General features: G+C 33.3%; 1 pseudogene; it reads right to left on the bottom strand.

Moving 5' to 3' along the window:
- Window positions 1–11,486: 11,486 nt before the first annotated feature.
- LOC106974927 (60S ribosomal protein L10-like) lies at window positions 11,487–11,932 on the bottom strand (annotated as a pseudogene).
- Window positions 11,933–13,369: the final 1,437 nt, after the last annotated feature.

Raw genomic sequence — 13,369 nt, 5'->3', positions numbered from 1 at the left:
GCTTAGCTTGCTTTGCCTTAGGTGGTCCCCTGCAGGAGGCGCCCTGCAGCACCAGAAGGAGGTGGGCCCTTTGGAGAGATAGATCCACAAAAGCACAGCATTGGGCATTTGCTTAGTGCAAGCAAGTTCAGTGGTGGGAACGGGTTCCCTTTGGAATTTCGGCTGGTGGTGAGAGAGGGAAATGGCCCCTGCCAGCAACTTTGTTCCCCCACTGTGCTCTGTCCTCCCAGAGCTCAACAACTCTCCCTCCCAGTGTCCTCTTGCACTCCCCACTCTCTGAGAGGAGAGCTGTTGACTTTTAACATTCCAGATGTTAAATCCCACTGGCTGTCAGAACTCACCGAGTTGGCTCCTCCACTTTTGCAAGCCAGACTTGGGAGTCTCTGCCTTGCTGGGCAGGCTGACCTCCACCAACCCAGCTCCCTCCTGCCAGTCCTTGTAGCATGCACTGCCTCTCCACCCTTCCTACCCTCTTCCATGGTCCTCTTGCCTACACTTGGCTCCAGAGAGTCTGTTCTATTAGTCTTCAGGTTGTTTTCTTGGTTATTTAGGCAAATGTCAGTGGAATCTAAGTGATCAGCAGGATGAGGTGAGCCCAGTATCCTCCTATTCCACCATCTTCCTGTTCCCTCCTTACAAAAATTTGTATGGAACCACAAAAGACCCTGAATAGCCAAAGCAATCCTGAAAAAAGAAAAATAAAACAGCAAGTATTATTATTCTAGATTTCAAGCTACATTACAAACATGTAGTCATCAAGACAGTATGGCACTGGCACAAAAACAGACAAACAGATCAATGGAACGGAATAGAAAATTAGAAATGGACCCACAAATATTGGTCACCTAATCTTCAACAAAGCAGGAAAGAATATTCAATGGAAAAAAAAGACTGTCTCATCAACAATGGTGCTGGGAAAACTGGACAGTGACATACAGAAGATTGAAACTGGACCTTTTTTAACACAATACATAAAAAATAAATTCAAAAAGTTTGAAAGACCTAAATGTGACATAGGAAATCATCGAAATCCTAGAGAAGAACACAGGCAGCAACCTCTTTGACCTCGGTTGCAGCAACTTTTTAGTAGACTCATCACGGAAGGCAAAATAAACAAAAGCAAATATGAACTATTGGGACCTCATCAAGATAACATTTCTGCACAGCAAACGAAACAATCAGCAAAACTAAAAGGCAGCTGATGGAATGGGAGAAGATATTTGCAATGACATATCAGATGAAGGGTTATTATCCAAAATCTACAGAAAACTTACAAACCTAATACCAAAAAAAAATAATAATCCAGTGAAGAAAATATGCAAAATACATGAGTAGGAACTTTTGCAAAGAAGCCATCCAGAAGGCTGACGAGACACATGAAAGGATACTCAACATCACTAATTACCAGGGAAATAAAAATCAAAACCTCAATGAGATATCAACTCACATTGTTAGAATGGCTTAAATTAACAATCAAAAAGAAAAAAAAAACAACAATAGGTGTTGGTGAGAATGCAGAGAAAGAAGAACCCTCTTACACTGTTTGTGGGAATGCAAACTTGTACAATCACTGAAGAGAAGTATGGAGTTCCCACCAAAAAACTGGAAATAGAACTGCCCTATGATCCAGCAATTGAACTATTAGGTATTTACTCAAAGGATACAAAAATACAGATTTGAAGGGATACATGCTCCTCACTATTTATAGTAGCTTTGTCTTCAATACCTATACTATGGGGAGAGCTCAAATTTCCATCTACTAATGAGTGGATAAAGAAAATGTGATATATCACAAAAACACTCCAAGTACTGAGCAGTCAATATACACCTTATTGAATTAATTAATTTTTATTTATCAATCTTATATGTGCTTTGTTCAATTACCTGAAAGATTTCTCAAGATAAAGTAGCCATGTTTATTTGAATCTCTTTACTTATTATTGGTCTGCTCATGTCTTCAGTTTCTTTATCAGTCAGTCTTGGTATGTTGTATTATTCTAAGTTATTCAATTTGTTGGTTCATTATTCTTCTTAGTATTCTCTTATGATCCTTTGTTTTTATGTGACATTGGCTGTGTCTTGTCTTTGATTTCTCATTTTATTTGAGATTTTTTTTTCTTAGTGTAGGGGAAATGGCTTGTCAGTGTTGTTTATATTTTTCCTTTTTTTTTTAGGTTCAGGTGTAGAATTTAGAGATTTGTCACTTACATAACATACCCAGTACTCATCATAATATGTGCTCTCCTTAAAACCCATCACCCGTCTAGTCTATCCCCGACTTGCTCCCTCCATCAACCTTCAGTTTGTTCTCTATCATTAAGAGTCTCTCATGGTTTGTTTCCCTCTCTCTTTTTCCCCCTCCCATGTGTCCATCTGTTTTGTTTCATAAATTCCACATGTGAGTGAAATCATGTGGCATTTGTCTTTCTCTGACTGACTTCTTTTGCTTAGCATAATACACTCTAGCTCCAGCCATGTCATGGCAAGATGACATTTTTTTTTGATGGCTGATTAATAATCTTCTTTTTCCATTCATAAGTCAATGGGCATTTGGACTCTATCCATAATTTGTTTTTTGGGGATAATGCTGCTGCAAACAATATGGTGCATGTATCCCTTAGAATCAGCATTTTTGTATCCTTTGCATAAATAGCTAGCAGTGTAAATGTTGAGTTGTAGAGTATTATTTTTTTCCCATTTTCTGTGGAAACTCCACACTGTTTTCCAGACTAGTTGCTCTAGTTTTCATTCCCACCAATAGTGTAACAAGGTTTGTCTTTCTCTGTATCCTCATCAACACCTGCTGTTTCCTGTGTTGTTAATTTTAGCCATTCTTATAGATGTGAGGTGATATCCCATTGAATTTTCATTTCTTGTCTTGATCTTAGTGGAAGATATTTTAGCTTTTCACTCTTGAGTATAATGATAACTGCTGGCTTGTCATATATGGTCTTTATTAGGCTAGGGTACATTCCTTATACCTAGTTTGTTGAAGTTTTTAATCCTGTAAGTGTCTTGAATTTTTTCAAAAGCTTTTTTTTTGCATTTACTGATGTTATAATTTTGATTTTTATTCTGCTAATGTGTGTCCCCTTTATTGATTTATATATTTTGAAGTATCATTAAAAAACACAGATACATCCCACTTGATCATGATGTATAGTCTTTTTAAAGTACTGTTGGATTAGATTTGATAGATTTTGTTGAGGACATTTGCTTCTGTGTTCATTATGGATATTGGCTTATAATATCCTTTCATTATATTTTCCATGTCTGGCTTTGAAATGAGTATAATACTGGCTTTTTAGAATTTATTTGGAAGTATTCCTTCTTTAGTTTTCTGGAGATTTAAAAAGGTTTGACATTCTTTAATGATTGGTAACATTTCCTTATGAAACCATCTAGTCCTGAAATTTTGTTTGTTTGGGGTTTCTTGAATACTAATTCAATTCATTACTAGTAATTTGTCTGTTCAAATTGTCTACTTTTTCCTGATTCAGTTTGTGAAGATTATATGCTTTTAGAAAGTTATCAATTTCTTTTATATTGTCCAATTTTTGGCATATAATTGTTATAATATTCTCATATAATCATTTTTTAAATTTAATTCCAATATAGTTAACATGAGGTATTATATTGGTTTCAGGTGTACAATACAGTGATTCAACTATTCTGTACATTACTCGATGCTCATGGTGATAAGTGTACTCTTTAATTCCCTTCACCTATTTCACTCATCCCCCTACCCATACAAATATTTATATTTCTGTGGTATCAGTTGTAATGTCCCCTCCTTCACTTCTAATTTTGAATCTTCTCTTAGTATACCTAATGGTTTGTCAATTTTATCTTAAAAAAATCAGTCCTTTTATTTTTTCTACTCTTTTTCTATTTTCTCATTGATTTATCTATGCTCTATTTTTTTTTTTCTTATATTCTTGCTTTTCTTAACTTTGGGCTTAGCTTATTATTTCATAGTTTCTTGAGGTATAAAGGTAGGTCGTTTATTGAGGTCTTTCTTCTTTTTAATATAGGAGGTGATAATTACAAATGTAAGATCTAAAACTGGTAATCTCCCAGAAGAAAACATAACTTGAAAGCTTCATAATGTTGATTTTGTCAATGATTTTATGGATACGTTACTTAAATCACTAAAGCAAAAATAAGAAAGTGGGGCTACATCAAACTACAAAGCTTATGCATAGCAAATGAAACAATACCAGAATGAAATAGCAACCTATAAAATAAGAGAATATATCTGTAAAGTGTATATCTGATGAGGAGTTAATTTTCAAATATATGAGGAATTCATACAACTCAGTAGCAAAACAAAAAGCAAAACAAAACAAAACAATACAATACAAAAAGCAAATACCTCAAATAAAAAGTGTGCAAAGGACTTGAATAGACTTTTATCGAAAAAAAATACAAAAGACCGACAAATATATGAAAAGATGATGCTCAATATCACCATCATGAAATTGCAAATCAAAATCCTACTGTTATATTACCTCACATCTGCTAGAATGGCTATTAACAAAATTATCAAAAAGAAAAAAAAGATACATTTTGGTGACAACATAGATAAAAGGAAATCCTTATACACTGTGGATGTAAATGTAAAATTGTACAGCCAATGTGTAAAACAGTATGAAGATTTCTCAAAAAAATAAAAAAATAAATTAACTTATACCCAGGAGTCCAATGTCTTTTTAAAGATTATCAAAATAATTAAACCATAGTGTCAAAAATACCTGCACTCCCATGTTTATTGCAGTGTAATTCACAATACTCAAGATATAGAAACAATTACAATGCCATTTTTTGGATAAATGGACAATGAAAATGTACTATATTATATACAATGCAATGTTATTTAATTAAAAAATGAATAAAGCCCTACTATTAGTTACAGCATGGATGGACCTAGATGACATTATGGGAAGTGTAATAAGTCAGTCACAGAAAGAAAAATACTAACTAATTCTACTATTATGAGGTATCTAAAATAGTCCAACTCAGAAGGGGAAAATAAAATGGTGATTTCTAGAGAATAAAGAGCTGAGATTGGAGGTGATAGGTACGTTTATTAGTTCAATTGTAGTGAGAGTACCATGAATGTATGCATATATCCAAACTCAGCAAAAGGTATCCATTATATATGTGCAGTATTTCGTTAAAAATGTATCAAAATTAAATAAAACTAAATGAGAGAGAAAATGTGGTTATCAAGCAAGCTACCACTTTGAGCTACTGGAACTCAACCACCAGAGAATTATTTTTTTTAACTTTATAATTTTAATTCCAGAATATTTAACATACAGGGTTATATTTATTTCATGCATACAATATACTGGTTCAACAATTCTATACATTATTCAGTGCTCATCATGACAAAGTGTACCCATTGATCCTCAGCTGCTATTGCACCCTTCACTCCACCCACCTCCCCTCTGGTAACCATCAGCTTGTTTTCTATAGCTAAGAGTCTGTTTCTTAGTTTGCTTTTTTTTTTTTCATTTGTTGATTTTGTTGTTGTAGTTGTTTCTTCCAAGATTTTATTTTAACTCAAGTTAGTTAACATATAGTGTGGTATTGGTTTCAGGAGAGAATTTAGCGGATTCTTCACTTACATATAACATCCAGTTCTCATCACAAGTGCCCTCCTTAATATACATCACCCATTTATTCTATCCCCCCACACACACACCTCCCCTCCAACAACCTTCAGTTTGTTCTCTATAGTTAACAGTTTCTTCTGATTTTATCCCATTTCTGTTTTTATCTTATTTTATTTTCCTTCCCTTTCCCTATATCTATCTCTCTTGTTTCTTAAATTCCACACATGAATGAAATCATATGGTATTTTTCTTTCTCCGACTGACTTATTTCACTTGGCAAGATATCTTCTGGATCTATCCACATTATTGCAAATGGCAAGATTTCATTTTTTTTTTTTTTATTCCTGAGCAATACTCTATTTATCCATTCATCGGTCAATGGACATTTGGGCTCTTTCCATATGAGTGGAATAATATATTATTTGTCTTTCTCCAACTTATTTATTTCATTTAACACTATAGTCTCTAGCTCCATCCATGTTGTTGCAAATGGAAAGTTTTCATTCTTTTTTTATGACATAATAATATTTCATTGTGTATATATACCACAAGTTCTTTATCCATTCATCTATTGATGGACACTTTGCTACTTCCATAATCTGGCTATTGTAAATAATGGTGCAATAAACACAGTGGTATATATATCTCTTTGAACTAGTGCTTTTGTTTTTCGGGTAAATATCCAGTGGTGCAATTATTAGATAATAGAGTAGTTCTATTTTTTTTTCTTTACATTTTGAGGAAACTCCATACTGTTTTCTATAGTGGCTGTATTACTTTGCATTCCTACCAACAGTGCATGAGGGTTCCTTTTTATGCACATCATCACCAACACTTATTTTTTCTTGTCTTGCTGATTTTCCCCATTCTGACAGGTGTAAGGTGATAAACTATTGTAGTTTTAATTTGCATTTCCCTGATGATCAGTGATGTGGAGCATATTTTCATCTGTCTGTTGGTCATCTGTATTTACAATTTGCAGAAATTTTTTTGCACAAATATTTGCACAAATATTTACAATTTGCAGAAATGCCTGTCCATGTCTTCTGCCCATTTTAATTGAATTATTTCTTATTTGGTGTTGAGTTGTATCAGTTCTTTATATATTTTGGATATTCATCCTTTATTGGATATGCCATTTGCAAATATATCCTCTTATTCAGTAGGTTACCTTTCAGTTTTGCTGATTGTTTCTTTCACTGTTCAAAAGCTTTTTATTTTGATATAGTTTCAATAGTTTATTTTTGCTTTGTATCCATTGCTTCAGGAGACATATCTAGAAAAATATTCCTGTGGCAAATGTCAGAGAAATTACAGCCTGTGTTCTCTTGTAAGATATTTATACTTTCAGGTCTCACATAGAGGTTTTTAATCTATTTTGAGCTTATTTTTGTGTGTAGTGAAAGGAAGTGGTGTAATTTCATTCTTTTGCATGCACTTGTCCAATTTTGCCAATACCATTTGTGAAAGAGACCATCATTTTCCCATTGTATATTTATTTCTCCTTTCTCAAAGATTAATTTCCCATGTAATTGTGGGTTTATGTCTTCATTTTCAATTCTATTCCATTGATCTAAGTGTCTATTTTTATGCCAATACAATACTGTTTGGATTGCTACAGCTTTATAGTATAACTGAAAGTCTGGAATTGTGATACCTACAGTACTGTTTTTCTTTTTCATGATTTCTTTTGTTATTTGAAGTCTTTTCTGGTTATATACAAGTTTTATAATTATTTTAGTTCTGTGAAAAAAATGTTGTTGGAATTTTGATAGGGACTTTATTAAATCTGTAGCTTGCTTTAGGTTGTATAGATATTGTAACAATTTTAGTTCTTCCAATCCATGAGCATGGCATGTCTTTTTTTTTCTTTTATCATCTTGAATTTCTTTCACCAATGTTTTATACTTTTACAGATTCCAAATATTTTACTTATTTAGTCAAGTTTATTGTTAGATGTTTTCTTGGTTGTTTTTTTTTCTTGGTGCAATTATAAATTGGATTGTTTTCTTAATTTCATTTTCTGCTGCCTCATTATTTAAGTATAGGAATGCAGCTGATTTCCGTTCATTGATTTTGTATACTGTGATTTGTCTGAATTTATTTATCAATTTGAGTAGTTTTTTCATGGAGTCTTTCAGGGTTTCTCTATATAGCATCACAGCATCTGCAAATAGTGAAGGTTTTACTTCTTCTTTACCAATTTTATATTTTTATTTTATTTTATTTTTCAGATTCTTATGACTAGGATTTCAAGTACTTTGTTGAATAAAAGGGGTAAAAGTGTACATCCTTGTCTTGTTCTTGATTGTAGGGGGAAAGTTCTGGGTTTTTCACCATTGAGTATGATATTATCTGTTGGTTCATCATATAAGGCCTTTATTACATTGAAGAATTTTCCCTCTACAATACGTGGTTGAAAGTTTTAAACATTTATGGGTATTGTACTTTGTCAAATGCTTTTTCTGGATCTATTGAAATAATTATATGGTTCTTACATTTTATTTTATCATTGTGATGTATCACATTGATTGATTTCCAAATATTGAACCATACTTGCAACCCCGCAGTAAATCCCACTTGATCATGGTGAGTACTCATTAATGTATTGTTGGATTTGGTTTGCTAGTTTTGTGAGGATTTTGCGTCTATGCTCATCATAGATATCAGCCTAAAATTTTTTGTTTGTTTGGTTTTGTTTTATTTTGTTTTGTGGTGCTATATTTATCTCATTTTAATATCAGGTAAAACTGAACTCATTGAATGCATTTGATAGCTTTCCTTTCTCGTATTTTTGGAATAGTTTGAGAAGGATAGATACTAACTCTTCTTTAAATGTTTGATACAATTAACCTGTGATTCTGTCTGATCCTGAATATTTGTTGTTGGGAGGTTTTTTGTTTGTTTGTTTCTGAGTCAATTTAATTGTGAGTAATTTGTTCAAATTTTCTATTTCTTTCTGCTTCTTTTTGTAGCTTATGTTTTTAGGAATTTGTCCATTTCTTCCTCCATATTTTCCAATTTATTGGCATTTAATTTGTCACAATATTCCCTGGTAATATTTCACATTTTTGTGGTGTTGGTTGATATTTCTCCTCATTCATTTGAATTATTTGAATCCTCTCTCTCTCTCTCTCTCTCTCTGTCTCTCTCTCTGTCTCTCTTTATTTTGTTTTATGAGTCTGGCCAGAGGTGTATCAATTTTATTGATCTTTTCAAAGAACCAGTTGCTGGTTTCTTTGATCTATTCTAATGTTTCTTGGTTTTTGTTTTGTTTTGTTTTCATTTCTATTGTTTTAAATTTCTATATCATTTATTTTTTTCTATTTTTGATTATTTTGTTCCTTCTACTGGATTTGGGTTTGATTTGTTCTTCCTTTTGTAGGTCAAGTAAGTGCAAGGTATGTTGCTTACTTACGACTCTTGTTGCTTTTTGAGGTAGGCCCTTATTGCTATTAATTTCCCTCTGATAAATACTTTTGCTACTTCCCAAATACTTCGGACCATATTCTTTACATTTTCATTTGTTTTCATGTATTTTTTTTATTTCTTCTTTAATTTTTTGGTTGACTCCTTCATTGTTTGCTACAATGTTATTCAATCTTCTTGTATTTGTGGTCTTTCCAATTTTTTTTATTGTTTTTTTCTAGATTTTTAGTGTTATGTTCAGAAAAAATGTATGGTATTATTTCAATAGTTTTGTGCTCACTGGCAGTTTTGTGTGGCCTAATATATGATCTATTCTGGAGAATGTTTCATGTGAAGTTGGAAAGAATGTGTATTTTATTGTGTTAGGGTGGAATTTCTGAATATGTCTGCTAAATTCATTTTGTCTAATGTGTCTTTGTTAAGCTACTGTTGATTTTCTGTTTGGATAATCTGTCCATTGATGTATGTAAAGTGTTAAAGTACTCTACTAGTGTTGTATTGCTATTGATTATTTCCTTTGTTTGTTAATCTTTTATATATTTCCGTGTTATGTTGAGTTCATCAATATTTACAATTGTTATATCTTCTTGTCAGATTGTCCCCTTTATTATTATAGAATGCCTTTCTGTGTCTCTTGTTACAGTCTTTATTTTAAACTATATTTTGCATGATGCAAATATTGTTACCTTGGCTTTCTTTGATATCTGTTTGCATGACAAAATGTTTCCCCTTCCCCTCAATTTCAGTCAGCATGTTTCTTTAGGTTTGAAATGACTTTTTGTAGGCAGCTTATAGATTGTCCTTATTTGTTTATCCACTGTGTCACATTATGTCTTCTGGTTGGACCATTTACTTTATTTACATTCACAGAAATTATTGATAGATATGCATTTATTACTAATTTGTTACTTGTTTTATTTGTTTTTGTAGTTTTTTCCTGATCCATTCTACCCTTGTTCTTTTCAAGGTTTGTTGACTTTCTTTAGTAATATACTTGCATTCTTTTCTCTTTATGTTTGCATATTACTGGTTTTTCATTTGTGGATAACAATAGCTTTGTATATACTATCTTCTGCATATGGCAGTCTATATTAAGTTGATGATTACTTAAGTTTGAACCCATTCTTTACTCCTCTCCTTCCCTCCCAAGTTGAAGGTATATGGTGTCATATTTTGTATATTTGGCTGATTTTGTTGGGGGATCTCTGTGTCTCCTTCATCTGAATATCTGTTCCTTTACCCTGGTTAGGGAAGTTTTTGGCTAATATTTCTTCAATTTAATTTTGAGCTCCCTTTTCCCTCTCTTCTTTTGCTGAGATCCTTATAATATAAATGCTATTATGCTTGATAGATTCACTGAGTTGCTTAAAACCATTCTCAATTTTCATATTTTTTCCTCTCATTTGTTAAGCTTGGTAATTTTCCATTACTCTTGTTTTCCAGATCACTAATTTTTTTATGTTTCATCTAGACTCCTGTTTATTACATCAAGTGATTTTTTTAAAATTTTATTTATTGCTCTGATTGGTTTGTTTTTATCTTTTCATTAAGAGTCTCACTGGGGTGCCTGGGTGGCGCAGTCGGTTAAGCGTCCGACTTCAGCCAGGTCACGATCTCGCGGCCCGTGAGTTCGAGCCCCGCGTCAGGCTCTGAGCTTATGGCTCAGAGCCTGGAGCCTGTTTCGATTCTGTGTTTCCCTCTCTCTCTGCCCCTCCCCCGTTCATGCTCTGTCTCTCTCTGTCCCAAAAATAAATAAACGTTGAAAAAAAATTTTTAAAGAGTCTCACTAATGTCCTCCACTTTTTTCTCCAAGTCCACTGAGTATCTTCATGATCATTACTTTAAATTCTTTATCTATTTCACCCATGTCTCTTGCTGTGGTTTAGTCCTGAAAGATCATAGAAACAATGGAAATAATCAGTGAGAGTAAGAGCTGATTCTTCCAAAAATATAAGCTAGACTAAGAAAAAAAGAGAAAACCCTAAAATATGGGAAATGAAAGAGGACACATTATAACTGACTTTATAGAAATATATATAATCATAAGAGATACCACGAACAATTGTATGCCAGCAAAGTACATAACATAGAAGACATAAATCCACTTCTAGAAATACACAACCTACCAAAACTGAATCAGGAAGAAATAAAAAATCTGAACAGACTAATAAGTAATTTTTTTTTACAAGAAGTAGGAGTTGCTGGTGGCCATGAATAAGGAGGGGCAGTGTCAAGATTCTTATGAGTACAGAGTCCACAATTTGTCCAAGGACCATGATTAGAGTTTTATTTTATTCCACAGCTCTCTGAAATGAGCTGTTCTAGCCACCATGTCTTCAGATTCATCCATAATAAATGTAGTAAACCTCACTTCTTGAAAATGTTGATCTCCTGGCAGCCAGGGAGCTTGAACTTGACCTGTATAGGACCTCAGTCTCATGCTCCTTGTTCTACATCTTCCTGTAGATGGACACGGTGACATGGTTAATGTGGACCTTCACCACTGTGCCCTAGGGATTTCCAAAAGTACCCTGCATATCTGTCTATAGCCAGTCAGCCCCAGCACAGGACATTTTGTTGATACAGATGATGTGGAAGGGGTAGAGAGCTACACTGGGATATGAAAAACATCTTTCCCACAACTTTTCACAATGTACTTGCTGCAAACAAATGCAGGCAGCCTCCAGGGCTTCATAGGACAGTTGCACATATTCATCTAACACCCTGTGGTCACATAGTGGGAACTCATTGGGAACTTTTGCCTTCTTCTGCCCCAGGTCAAAAATGCAGAAATTAGTATAAGGGACACCTCTACAGAAGTGAGACTTTGGATACGGCTTGTTCTTATAATATTGATAATACCGGGTAGGGCATAAACCCATGGCAACACCAGGATCTTCAGTGGTGCACCAAGGAAAAGAGCAAGAGATTTAATCAGTAATCAATTCACAAAACTCCATGGACAGATGGCTTTATTAGAGACTTCTATCAAACATTTAAAGTAGAATTTGTACCATTCCTCCCCCAAATCTTCCAAAATACAAAGAAGGAGGGAATACTTCCAAATACATTATAAGAAGACAACATTACTTTGAAATCAAACCCAGATAATGATATAACAAGAAAAAGAAAACTAACAAACATACACATCTGATGAATATAGTGCAAAAGTTCTAAGCACAATATTAGCAAACCAAATTCAAGAACACATTAAAAGTATTGTAATCCATGACCAAGTAGTATTTATCCCTAGGATATAAGGATGATGCAATATATAAAATTCAATAAATGTAATACACCACATCAATATAATGAAAGATAAAAGTCACCTGCACATCTCAATAGATCCAGAAAAAAACATTTGAAAAAATACATAACATTTTGTGTAGAAATCCTTAGCAGATCAGGTATGGAAGGAACATAACACAAAAAAGACCATATACACCAAACCTACAGCTACATTATACTCAATTGATAAAAATTGAAAGCATTTCTTGTAAGACCAGGAACAAGATAAGGTTCCCACTTTTACTGCTCTTATTCAATGTAGCATTGGGAGACTAACTAGAGCAATATGGCATGAAAAAGAAATAAAATTATCCAAATCAGAAAGGAAAAAGTAAAACTGTTTCTAGTTTCTGATGACATGATCTAGTATAGATAAAACCTGAAGGATTAACCAAAAAATGGAATTAATGACTTCAATAAAGTGATAAAAATACAATATTAACATAAAAAATTCATTGCAATTATTTTCACTAATGATGAAGCATCTCAAAAAAATAAAATAAAAGTATCCTGATCACAATATTCTTGAAAACAATAAAATGTTTAAGAATAAATTTAACTAGTGGAATGAGAGATGTACAATGAAAACTACAATACTTTGTGGGGCTCCTGAGTGGCTGAGTTGGTTAAGTGTCTGACTCTTGATTTCAGTTTAGACCATGATCAAGCTCTGTATTGGGCTCTGTGCTTAGCTCTCTTGGGATTCTCTGTCTTCCTCTTTCTCTGCCCCTCCCTTACTTTCACTCTCTGGCTCTCAAAAAATCAAAACAAAACAAAACAAAACTACAGTGTTTTGCTTAAAGAAATTGAAGAAGACACAAGCAAATGGAAAGACATCTCATATTCACACACTAGAGTAAATATTGTTAAAATTACCATACTACACAAAGCCACCTACAGACTCAAGAAAATTTCCATCAAAATAACCAAAGATTTTCTTCACAGAAGTAGAAGAAGCAATTCTAATATGTATGTTGAACCACAAAAGACCATAAATAATCAAGTCAACCTTGAGAAAAAAAAGAACAAAA

The sequence above is a fragment of the Acinonyx jubatus genome, chromosome A1 (assembly GCF_027475565.1).
Source record: "Acinonyx jubatus isolate Ajub_Pintada_27869175 chromosome A1, VMU_Ajub_asm_v1.0, whole genome shotgun sequence".
NCBI classification, from domain to species: domain Eukaryota; kingdom Metazoa; phylum Chordata; class Mammalia; order Carnivora; family Felidae; genus Acinonyx; species Acinonyx jubatus.
Note: the sequence above shows the minus strand (reverse complement) of the source record. Positions and strands in the feature narration are given on the sequence as shown.